Genomic DNA, 10,678 nt, shown 5'->3' with positions numbered 1-10,678 from the left:
ACAAATAGACTTTTTGGATCATGAAAAACTAAATTCTCTTAACACCATCCATACAGGGAGGTTTGGTAGTGGTAGCATCTTGCTGTGGGAATCTTGAGTGGCCCAGCCAGAGCCTGGACTGTGATACTGAATTGACAGCAGTGACAATCACAATGGTTATCTACAATTTTAACCTGACTGAGTTGGAGAGGATCTACAAAGCATATAAGGTGCAGTGGTGCACATCATAAAGATAAATGCTTAAAAAATGCAACAGATTAATAAGTTGCTGGCAAGAAAAGTTATATTTGCTTTGTCATGCAAAACTGTTTAGATCTCTTTTAAAAAGAAAAGAAACATACTCATATTGATTTTAGATGAAGAGTTTAATGTAGCCAAATATAGAAAAACGAAAGACTATGGATACTTTCTATCTAAAAAGATAAACATGATAAACCTTATTTTGAGATTTTAAGTTAAATGTGAATTGCAGAAGCAATCTGTGCAACTGATTGCATTATACCTTTTATCTAAAATCTCTTTTTAAAATAAGTGTGAAACATTCTGCTGTTATACTAACAAATGAGCTAAACGTCATTGCCCATCCTGTTACAACGTGGCGTTCTCCTTGGCACTACGGCATCCACACAAATGTTGACACTTGCCACCCACCAAATCATTCTTGGAGACCAATTACAATCCCCCTGTTGTCAACAGCATTCACCTATAGTAGAGTCCCCCCTCAGCAGGACACCAAATTGCCCACAGAAACTGCTGGCATGTTCAGCCGACTTCAAATCCCTCCGGTCAGCTTGATGGGACGTGACAGCCCTCATGAGAAGCCACCAAGAAAACCACCGAGGCTCCTGCCAAAAAAATGCTTGAGCCCCAAAGACGCCGCTGGTTCCATCAATTCACAATTTCATTTCAGATGATTTTCACCCATGAAGGGTTAAATTTGTGAGGTTCTGATGGCCACATTTGGACCTAGCTAACCCAGTCAATGTATTTTTTCCTTTACAACTCCACACTGTTAGGCACATATAAAAAATTTAAATCAGTTTCAGATGTTTCAGTTAAGCTTGCACAGCACAGTAAAACAAGGTACCGGCGTGCAGCATCAGATCACAGTCAGATCTGTTACTTTGCCTTGAAAATAATTTATTTGCGCCGCACAAAAACACACTTTTATCTCCACTGTTAACCGGTACTTCGGGTCCGATTTGAATGACTTCCAGTTTTAATCACTAAAACTAAAATTTTGATTTAGGTACAGCCGTCCTCAGTACTAAACAGGCAACAGATCTTGTTGTAATCTGTTTGAGTAAATGCTATTCAACTTCAAATGACTTCATAGCAAGTTGTTTGAGGTTAAAATGAGACATGAAAACAGACATGAAACTCTCATCTTGTAGCTTGAATACAACAGAAAAAAATTAAGAAAACCAGAACAAACTTGTAATTCAACATCAACAAGTAACTTATAGAAACCTTAACTTAACTTAACTTCCATTTTAATTACAAAATAGTTGATTGATTAACCAAAGCATAATTCAAATTACTTGGATATCAGCAGCTTGCAAGAAGCATGAACTTAGGTTTAAATTGAAGACGCTGTTACATGATTCAGAAGATAAGGAAGTGCAGTAAAGGGAGGGATGGCTACACACACTATTTCAGAAGAGAAATCTAACTGTGGGTGTGGAAAGTGGGAACAGATACAGTTGATGGGGATGTCTCAGTTTGATCTGCCTGGGATGCTAAACAAGGCTTTTTTAAATGATCCCCTGATGAAACCCAGCAGCTGATAATTACTACTGATCTACTGTCTTTACGTTTATGTCAGCCACAGGCACAGAAAACTCCCTTGGGCACATTTTCCATGCCCTTTTGAAATGTCGGGGCCCATTTTATGGTGCACAGCCAGCTGAGCTGTAAATATAAGTTGTGCACCTTATTGTGCACAACAAAACAAAGCCTTGGTTTTTTGAACCAGTCTATGTGTCATGAAACAAGAAACCCGAGAGGCTAATGGCTCCTAGCCCAGCACTTTAGCAAACTTCTGCGCATGATAAAATATCAGAAATATCTCCAGGGCCAGATTATGAACCTGCCTTAGTTGACTGGTTGTCAGAACATTACCAAGGTTTCATTGACCTAGCTACCCTGTTTTGTGTCAGTAGCCCTGGCTAGTGCAAAATATATCTTGTCGAAACAACAGATAGTATCGGGGATGTAACTTGTGATCACTCCTAATCATTAATTTTATGAGATATAGGTTCATAAAATTAATGTAGACCTTGTAAAACTGATGAAACTGTTATTTTACACCATTTCTATGGCACTGGTTTTATTGAAACATTGATCAGGGACTATACTATAAAATGCACGTACTTAAATGCCCCTGATCGGTGAGGGAACAAAACAAATCCATCTAAATCAAGACCTCTGAGAAAACAGCTATAACAATGACACTAATTCAGAGACAACTTTCTGTTTTTATTGGTTAGCAATGCCATCAGATCTTAGCTAAAATGCAGTCATCTTTTTTCTTTTATTTACGTAAACAGAAAATAAAACGTTACAGACTGTAGAGAAAAGCAAATTAAAATAGAAAAACACCTTGACGTGCAGACATAAAAGCAAAAACTCATTAAGTGATGACACGCCATTCATGAAAGTTTGCAGGCTAATTTTACGCTTCATTCCTTCCGTCCTTCAAAGGCAGCATCTACAAAATAAAGCAAAGCTCAAGACGGTGCTGAACGCAGACACACACGCAAACACAGACTGGTTTCCATGTGGTTTGGGGACTACTATTTTTACCATCACTTGTGGGACCACACTTTCTAGTGGTTCTAAAAATGTATAAAAATATTTTACAATACACACACACGCACACACTCTAGAACACCACCATCTTTCCATATTCTTTCTTTTCTATGATTATATGTACATAGAAATACATGTGTGGTTTATGTGTCAGACACACAAATGCATTGCTAGACACAAACATAGCATCTACCAATTCTCAATTCTATTTCAATCCAGTCGATAATCCCATTACCGATGACAAGACTCTTTCATTTTTGTTTAGTTTTAGGGGGGCAGAAAGAAATGTGTCTCATACTTAAAACAGAATTTACCACATTGACGGTAAACTGGGGCGGGTCAGAAATGATGGGAACACACAAAAAGTATGAAAAAAACAAAACAAAAACAAAATAAGGTGGATAAAATGTCCATTTCATTCATTTGGCATGAACTTTTCACCCGTCATTTTTCGGGTCTCTTCATTTGGTCCGTTCTGTTTAACTTTAGCAGTGCAGGATGCCTTCTACCACCTATGGATGTATTTAGGGCGTAGGTGTGAGTGTGTGGGTGAAAGCCAAGCCACTCAAGCAAAGTCAACACAGTATGAATCCACCATTAATCTATAAAGCTCTTACAAAGAAGCAGAGCTCCGTCTTATTTAGTTACAAATATGCATATGTGACAAAGCATAATTCTGCACTCTAAATCTTTCTTAAACCAATATATATATATATATATATTGGAAGGCACTTAAAATAATAACTGTGCTGTATAAGGATTTATGCATCACTGTGTCCCTGCACCAAAGCTCCCTCCGGCTGTTGCTGTAACAATCTTGTCATGACTGGCATTCACATCTCTGGCAATCACAGTTTGGTTTTGCTGCACATGCGTAAGACAAGAGCTCCAAAAGTCAGACGTCAATAAAAGTTCATGTGGTTTGGGGGAAATTTATCACTTTCAGCTTCCAAACTTTCTTTCCTCTGCATAATTTTTGTCCCATTTGGCAAAAAAAAAAAAAAAAAAAAAACTTCCTCAAAGCAGAAAAGCAGGAGCTGCTTTCATGCCTGAAACAGCTCCTGGTTAGAGAAAACACAACTGGCAACAAAATGTCAGACTTGTTCACATTGCTCCGATATCTCCACTAGCACGTTCCAGCTTTGTGGATAAACCCTTGGGGATTCCACGTCACTTGCCAAGTTCCTAGACATCATTAGACGGATTTCAAGCTGAACGCGATACATGGCCTGGGCTGGCAGGCACCATCAGCAGACATTTACTCTGCGAGGGTTAGTTCCATCTGTACACATTATGATTTCTGAAAACACTAAGAACAACATTTTAAACTTGATTTTCTCCCCACTCTGGTTTTGCGAAATGCTTGAGGAAAGTGCGTAGACACATGCAGAGTTTAGTGATAAGTAGTTGCTATTAAATAAAGTAGCAAGTATGTGTGAGCAAGTCAGAAAGTACACCCCACGGGAAATGCTAAGACTAAAGAAAACAGTTTCATCATTCGTCTTGAAAAGGTAAATTCAGATACATTTGACACAGGGCTGAATTAATAAGAGGGTTAATTGATTTTGTAGAAATCACTTTATAAATTACTTAAATTAACACAATATCTTGCAATTTTTTTTTTAGTTTTAACCAACACAAAGTAGTGGAAAATTGTGAAATGGGAGAAAAATTATAAATGCATTTCATTTTTTTTTTTTTTTTTACAAATTGTTTTTTTAATGCAGTTATTTGCCCAATTTTTCAATTTCCCGTAAGTACTCTTATGCACAAAAATGTGGGGATATTTTTTGCATTTTTAAATGATAAAAATATTATAATCAACTTTGGTGATTTTTTTCTTCTGTTGTAAATTGTTGTTACCACCCAGTCACTTACGTCTTATTTTCTGCGTTTGTACTTCTTTGTGTGATTGTGTGCCTTCATTTGATTTTTCTTACTAAGGAATAACAGGAGAAATTTCTATTCTATCTTTCTTCCTCATATTTAGGGGTATCAAAGTAAGCTGGGGGCAGAATGCAAGGGCACAACACACAGAAACTTGGATTTGTAAATAAAAATAAATAAAAAAAAAGTGAATATTTCTCCTTCCTCTTCTCAACCATCCACTGCTTCATGTTTGCTCCTGGCATACAATCTTTGAAACAACATTGTTTACTAGTCTCTATATGAAAGTGTTTTGCCCATTGATAATACTATTTGGGTAGGATATAAGATAAGTCGTACATCTATAAAAGCCCTTTGAGAGTTTTATCTACTTCCTTTTCAAATCCTACAAAATCCTTTTTTTCTTCTAGGTGTTCAAACACATAAAACTAAACCCACATGAAAAGAAGCATGGTCAATACCAACTAATATAAAAGAATTGTAAAATAAAAGGGGAGAAAAAATTAAATAAATAAAAGCCAGAAGCTCTTTCTCTTCATCTTAGGCTTTTGTGTGGCTAAGGCCACAGGTTTTGTTTGTTTGGTTGTGTTTTCTTTTTACTTTGAGGTTTTGACTATTTACACCGAGCAAAAAAAATGCTGACAGGATGCCAATCATTTGATGGACATTTGGCAGAGACGTTTAATGTGTTTTTAAATATAACCACTTAACCCAATGAGGACAAAGACTTAACATCCCACGTCATCAGTAATTATGCCTCTGCTCTTTCACTGAAATCTGAATGTCTCCAACATTAATGACAATGGGTTTTGTGCATAATGCTGATCTCACTACATTTCTATGATATTGCTGGAACTCAGAAATTTATTCATGACTGATAATTAACAAACTTGTTAATCTATGGGAAAAGGGTCATTTTCATCCTGTGACTGAATAAAAGAAAACAAAACAACAGAGAATCTATGGAGGAACTAAAAGTCCAGCTTCTCCTCCATTGTTGTTGATTTGTGGGATGACAGCAGCTCTCTTTTATTGTTCTGTTTCATGCCTCAGTGCATCAGGAATTTTTTTATGCACTCTGCCAAACTCAAAACCTCTCTGCTTTTACGTAAATCCAAGTAGAACTGTGGTTTAAAAGTGAATAAAATGTAGCAAATAACAGTGCCAAGGTCCAGCACTGAACTCCAGGCTTAAACATGACAGAGATAGTGATTCAGTCACAAAGGAATCATTTCACCACAGGGTGTGTGACTGACCACAGGATTTTCTCAGGGTTAAGTTCAAATGGAAATCATGCATGTGATGTAGCAGATGAAGCAAAATAGAAATCAAATACCTACAGTAGGTCTTTCTTTCTGTGCAGACATCAATTCATAAACAGGTTGATTTTACAGGAACAGACACGTTAAGGGGCTTGTAATTAAAGTAAAATAAAGGTGCCATGGAGAATTTCTCTTCCTTTTTTGCGAAGAAGTCAAAAATCACTGGCCTACCTGCCGTCCTTTCAGCTAACAACGTGCAAAAAATGAAAACACACCTTTAACTTCAGGTGAAATTGTCTATGTCGTAGTGGCTCTGGTATTCATGAAAGGATTTCTTTTGAACAGGGAAATACGAGCTGCTTCAGTGATTTCAGGATTTCCCTGGAACGAGACGGCACTACGGGCTCCCACTGAGAACCTGCAGCTCATGCTGACTGGTGGTGCATGCAAGGACACCGTTCGTGCCAGGAGAGTATATTTTAAAATGAATGTTTTTTCCACAAACACTCTTTGCTTAAATCCCTGGTTTACACAGAAGAGTAGAGGATATCACGAGGCAACATCCACCCGTCCATCCATCTTTTATGCCGACTCAGTCCTGTTCAGGGTCGCAGGTGAAGTGAGGCGTGCCTCCAGCAGCCAAGGATGATGACAGCAGGCCGATTGTGTGCGCAGGCATGGCTGTGTTGACCTGTGATGGACTGGCAATCTGTCCAGGATGTTACACCCTTTAGCCAGTCCCCCTGCGGCCCCGCACGGATAAGCAGGTATAGTGGATGGACGGATGAATGTTTTTGGATACTGTAGTTTAAAAGATGTAATTAATTGTAGCTAGATCAAGTGCCACTTAAAAAAAAAAAAAAAAAAAAAAAAAAAAAGTCCCCTGGGTTTTTTCTTTCAACACCCCCCCTGTAACTTTAGTGTTGAGGAGCGGTACATGTTGGCTAGAAGTTAGGTAGCATAAGAGGAGGTGGTTAGAATCAAAAGAAGATTATTATTTTTTATCCTTAATGTGAAGTTTGGACAATTTTCTTTGTTTCATTAAATCTAAAATATGCTATACAACTTGTCTCTTACACACGACCCTCATACGATCGTTAGCTCTCGGAAACAATCGATTAAAAAAAATAACCTGTCCTTTTCCAGAAATCTTTGAACGACTTAGCTGCATTTTAGATTCACTCAAAACAAACACTCTTTCCAAAAATCTTGCTCATTTATTCATTACATTAATATCCACATGTTTGCTAAAAGCAAGCACACAGATTCTGGTTTAACCCACTCTTCAGAACAACCGTGGTGCTTTTCATGAAAAGGGTCTTGGGAACGTTTTGGTTCCCTTGCGAATCTCGTGATTTAAGAGCAGAATTTATTTTCAGCTGCTAAAAGCAACTCTTCTCGCCCACTGCTCGACATCTAAAAGCCTTGATTTAAAAAATGTAGCACAGATTAGGTTTGACCAGCATTGTTGCATTCCTTTTTTTTTTTCTTTCCAAAGGAGCTTAAACAGTGACTTCACTGGATTCACTTTAAAAGCTACAGCCAACATCACTTAGGGAAAAAAAAAGAAGTGTTTATGAAATATCTGTTGCACATTTTATTCTTATCTTGTCCTTTTACCTTTGTTGTATTTTTTGTTTTGTGAAAATGTTCTCAGCCAGAGCCCTGAAAAAAAAAAAGTGTTGTAACTCATGTTAATGCCTCTGCAGCAAATGCTGACCCAAACGCTGTTTTGTTATTCTGCTTCACCAACAACATGAATTTTCTTGGCATTAAGGGATTGCCCTGCTTAAAGACGTCAGTCTGCCATGGTTATGCTCGCCGATAACCTCTAACAGAGTTTTTGGTAATAACCAGAAATCTGCTCATTTCCTTCTGTGAATACGGGTTGTTATTGAAGCCATCGCAACAAAAAAAAAAAACAAAGGTATCGCCGCTGTTTTTATGACACAATCGCAGAGGGAAAATATTTAATATTTTCAAAGCAGGAAGACTGGACTGAGAGAGTAACCTTGAAACAAAGTAAGGAGTAATGTCTTGGTTATTCTTTTCTTTTTTTGTTATTATTTCAGGGCGGTATGATTGACTCCCTACAACACCAGTGACTTTAAATATAAGAATTGGGTGAACAAGTTTTAATTTATTGAGGATTGTTTTTAAATCCTCAAACATTTCAGAACATTTAGTTTAAATTTTGGAGAAACTGGTAAAAAAAAAAAAGAAAGAAAAAAAAAAAACTTTAAATTTGCCTGCTTTACATTATTCATTTAAACTGATCTCAGCACTTGGATCTCAGGTCTGAATTTAATAAGCCCCTGCTCTATTAATTAACAAAACTACAGCTTTCACTATATTTTTAGGGCCAAAACTCTAAGGAGGGACTTAAGGCTTGTTTAGTGGCTCGGAATCCTTTCGATGCAGGACTAAAAACCACGGCCATGCCAATAACCTCCCGTAAAGCCAGAGCAAACCACACAACACTTATGTGGTATTAAAGTCTACGTCTCCAGACACTTCCACTGCACATGTGGCCGCCGAACACAAGGAGAAACTCTGTGCTGAGATAAACAGTTCAGAGGAGGTCATCTCCTGCAGGTCGCTTATGAGCTGTTTTCTCAGGACACAGTTCAAGTTTTAATATGCACCAAACAGCTGAGAAAATAAAACATTAACACCGACCTCAGGAGTCAGTTTGTGTGCACAGGTTTGAGATCTCAGGCGTTTGTTTTGCAGAAGCATCTGGGGTGACGCTCGGCAACAGAGCTGCATTAGATGACCACCAGAGAAACGGAACAAATGGGTTTTAGTTTTATCTCCTTGGACGAGAACACGCCCTTCTTTAATTCGCCTTTCGAAATATTAATTTGCGTCCGCACTTAAAAGAAGTGCAACTTTACGTCGAATTTGTTTAAAATTACATGTTCAATGCCGTTTCTTTTAAAGATCAATTGAGTTTTGATTAAGAGGGATTATATTTTGGATTTTTCTTTTTTTTGTTGCACTTCTGTCAGGAACTCTGACTCTCTTCCTGACACTAGCAATTAACATAATGACCAGTAATGAGCACCATAAGCTGGCGTGCTCACAAGTGTGAATAAATTGGGATGGATTGCATGCTGCAGTGTTCGATTCTCCCAGAGCTAGATTCTCCACCATCACAGTAGGCGTTAAGAGATCGGAGAAAGAATAATTACAACAATTACTGCTTTTACTTTATCTCTGCCTGGCATGTACGCAGCGCACTCACATGCGTGCACAAAGAATATAATAGCAAGGGGTAGGTCGAATACTGTCGGCACTAATCACAGTGCTGCCAGTAGAGGAGGCGCAATAAATGCAGGAACCATGGCATAATATATGCTTAAGGAGACACTAACGAATGCTGCACCTCATGCCAAATCCGTCATGGATACATACACACGCTCACGCACCCGAACGCACAGAGAGACAATGTGTGTGTGTGCAATCCTGACTGTCACACAAAGACACAGGACTATATACATGCTGGCGAGGAAGTTGAAAAAAATCAGAGGCCATATGTGTGAAGGTTTAGTTGGATCTCATCTTATTTTTAAGATCATACCATATGTTACCTTTAAAAGATTTCAAACAAGAGGCTAAATGTGGTGAATTTGTCTTTAGTGAGGAAGGTGAGGCAAACTTTATATTGGATTTCCTGGGGGAAAAAAAGGTTGATAACCTTACTCGTAGCATCATAATCTTGCATTGACACAAAAAAACAGCCATTAATTATAATTTTTACTGATTGGAAAAACAACCACAAAGTAATTTTTTTTCCCTTCAAACAGAAATCTTTGCTCCCACCACATTTGGCACCCAGAAAAAGGATAACAACGCAACTTAAACTAATGGCTGAGAAAACAGCTCATTGTCTAAACTTGACCATCTCAAAAGTCAAATAAAAAGACTGATGAAGACCCAAGTTCAACTTCCCAAAACACACTTTTCTGTCTTGCCATAACACGCACAAACATTTGCTATTTTTTTGGTGCGACGACGCGTTTCTGATGTGAAATCCAAACTTATTTTAAGGCCTTTCACACATCTTTACCAGGAGCACCAAGTAGGCGTGCTGCAATTTGTGGGGAGCCATTTAAAACTTTAATCGATGTTTTTGCGTTCATGTAAAACAAAAATCTATTCAAGAAAACATCTTTGTCAGCTAAAGAAAATAAAAAATTCCTCCCCTACCCGTTTTATATTTTCTGCGTCTCCTCCCGCTCCTCGGTGACGTTTTCACGGCACTCCCTGGATTTATTTGCGTGTATCCTTTCTGGGGAAGCCCATGGAGGCAGATTTTCCAACGTTTGGCACGTTTGCTTGCGCTTTAAAGTTTTTGCGAGTTGCTTCGCTGCTCCTGGACTTTCTACGGCCCCTCTGTGGTTGTGCCGTGTGGCTCACATGAGCGACATCTCAGCCTGGAAATAAAATAAAACGCAGAAATATATATAAATATATATTAAAGAGTGCCATTTAATACATTTTTAATTTCTGGTAATATTGGAATGCAACAAGAGACTGCAGAAGTCATAAATTCTTCCCTCAGATTGGACCTTGGTATTGCTATTAATTGTGTTAGTATTTGAACTAAAATATTTTGTGTTTGTGTAAAATCTCCAAATACGTTCTTTTTTTTTTTTTTTTTTTTTAAAATGGGGATATTTCAAAAAAACTTCAAAGTTTTCATTTAAATAAAA

General features: G+C 37.9%; 1 long non-coding RNA gene across 1 annotated transcript in view; it reads right to left on the bottom strand.

The window, feature by feature from the left end:
- LOC106950744 (uncharacterized) overlaps positions 1-10,678 on the bottom strand; it is a 76,637-nt gene that overhangs the window by 39,602 nt on the left and 26,357 nt on the right. Inside the window, exon 2 of the long non-coding RNA XR_001425676.1 lies at positions 10,173-10,399. This is a non-coding gene — a long non-coding RNA (uncharacterized LOC106950744). The remainder of the gene's footprint in view (positions 1-10,172; positions 10,400-10,678) is intronic.

Source organism: Poecilia latipinna, unplaced genomic scaffold (genome assembly GCF_001443285.1).
Source record: "Poecilia latipinna isolate Pla-1442-1.1 unplaced genomic scaffold, P_latipinna-1.0 Scaffold419, whole genome shotgun sequence".
NCBI classification, from domain to species: Eukaryota; Metazoa; Chordata; class Actinopteri; order Cyprinodontiformes; family Poeciliidae; genus Poecilia; species Poecilia latipinna.
This window is presented reverse-complemented; position numbering and strand designations above follow the sequence as displayed.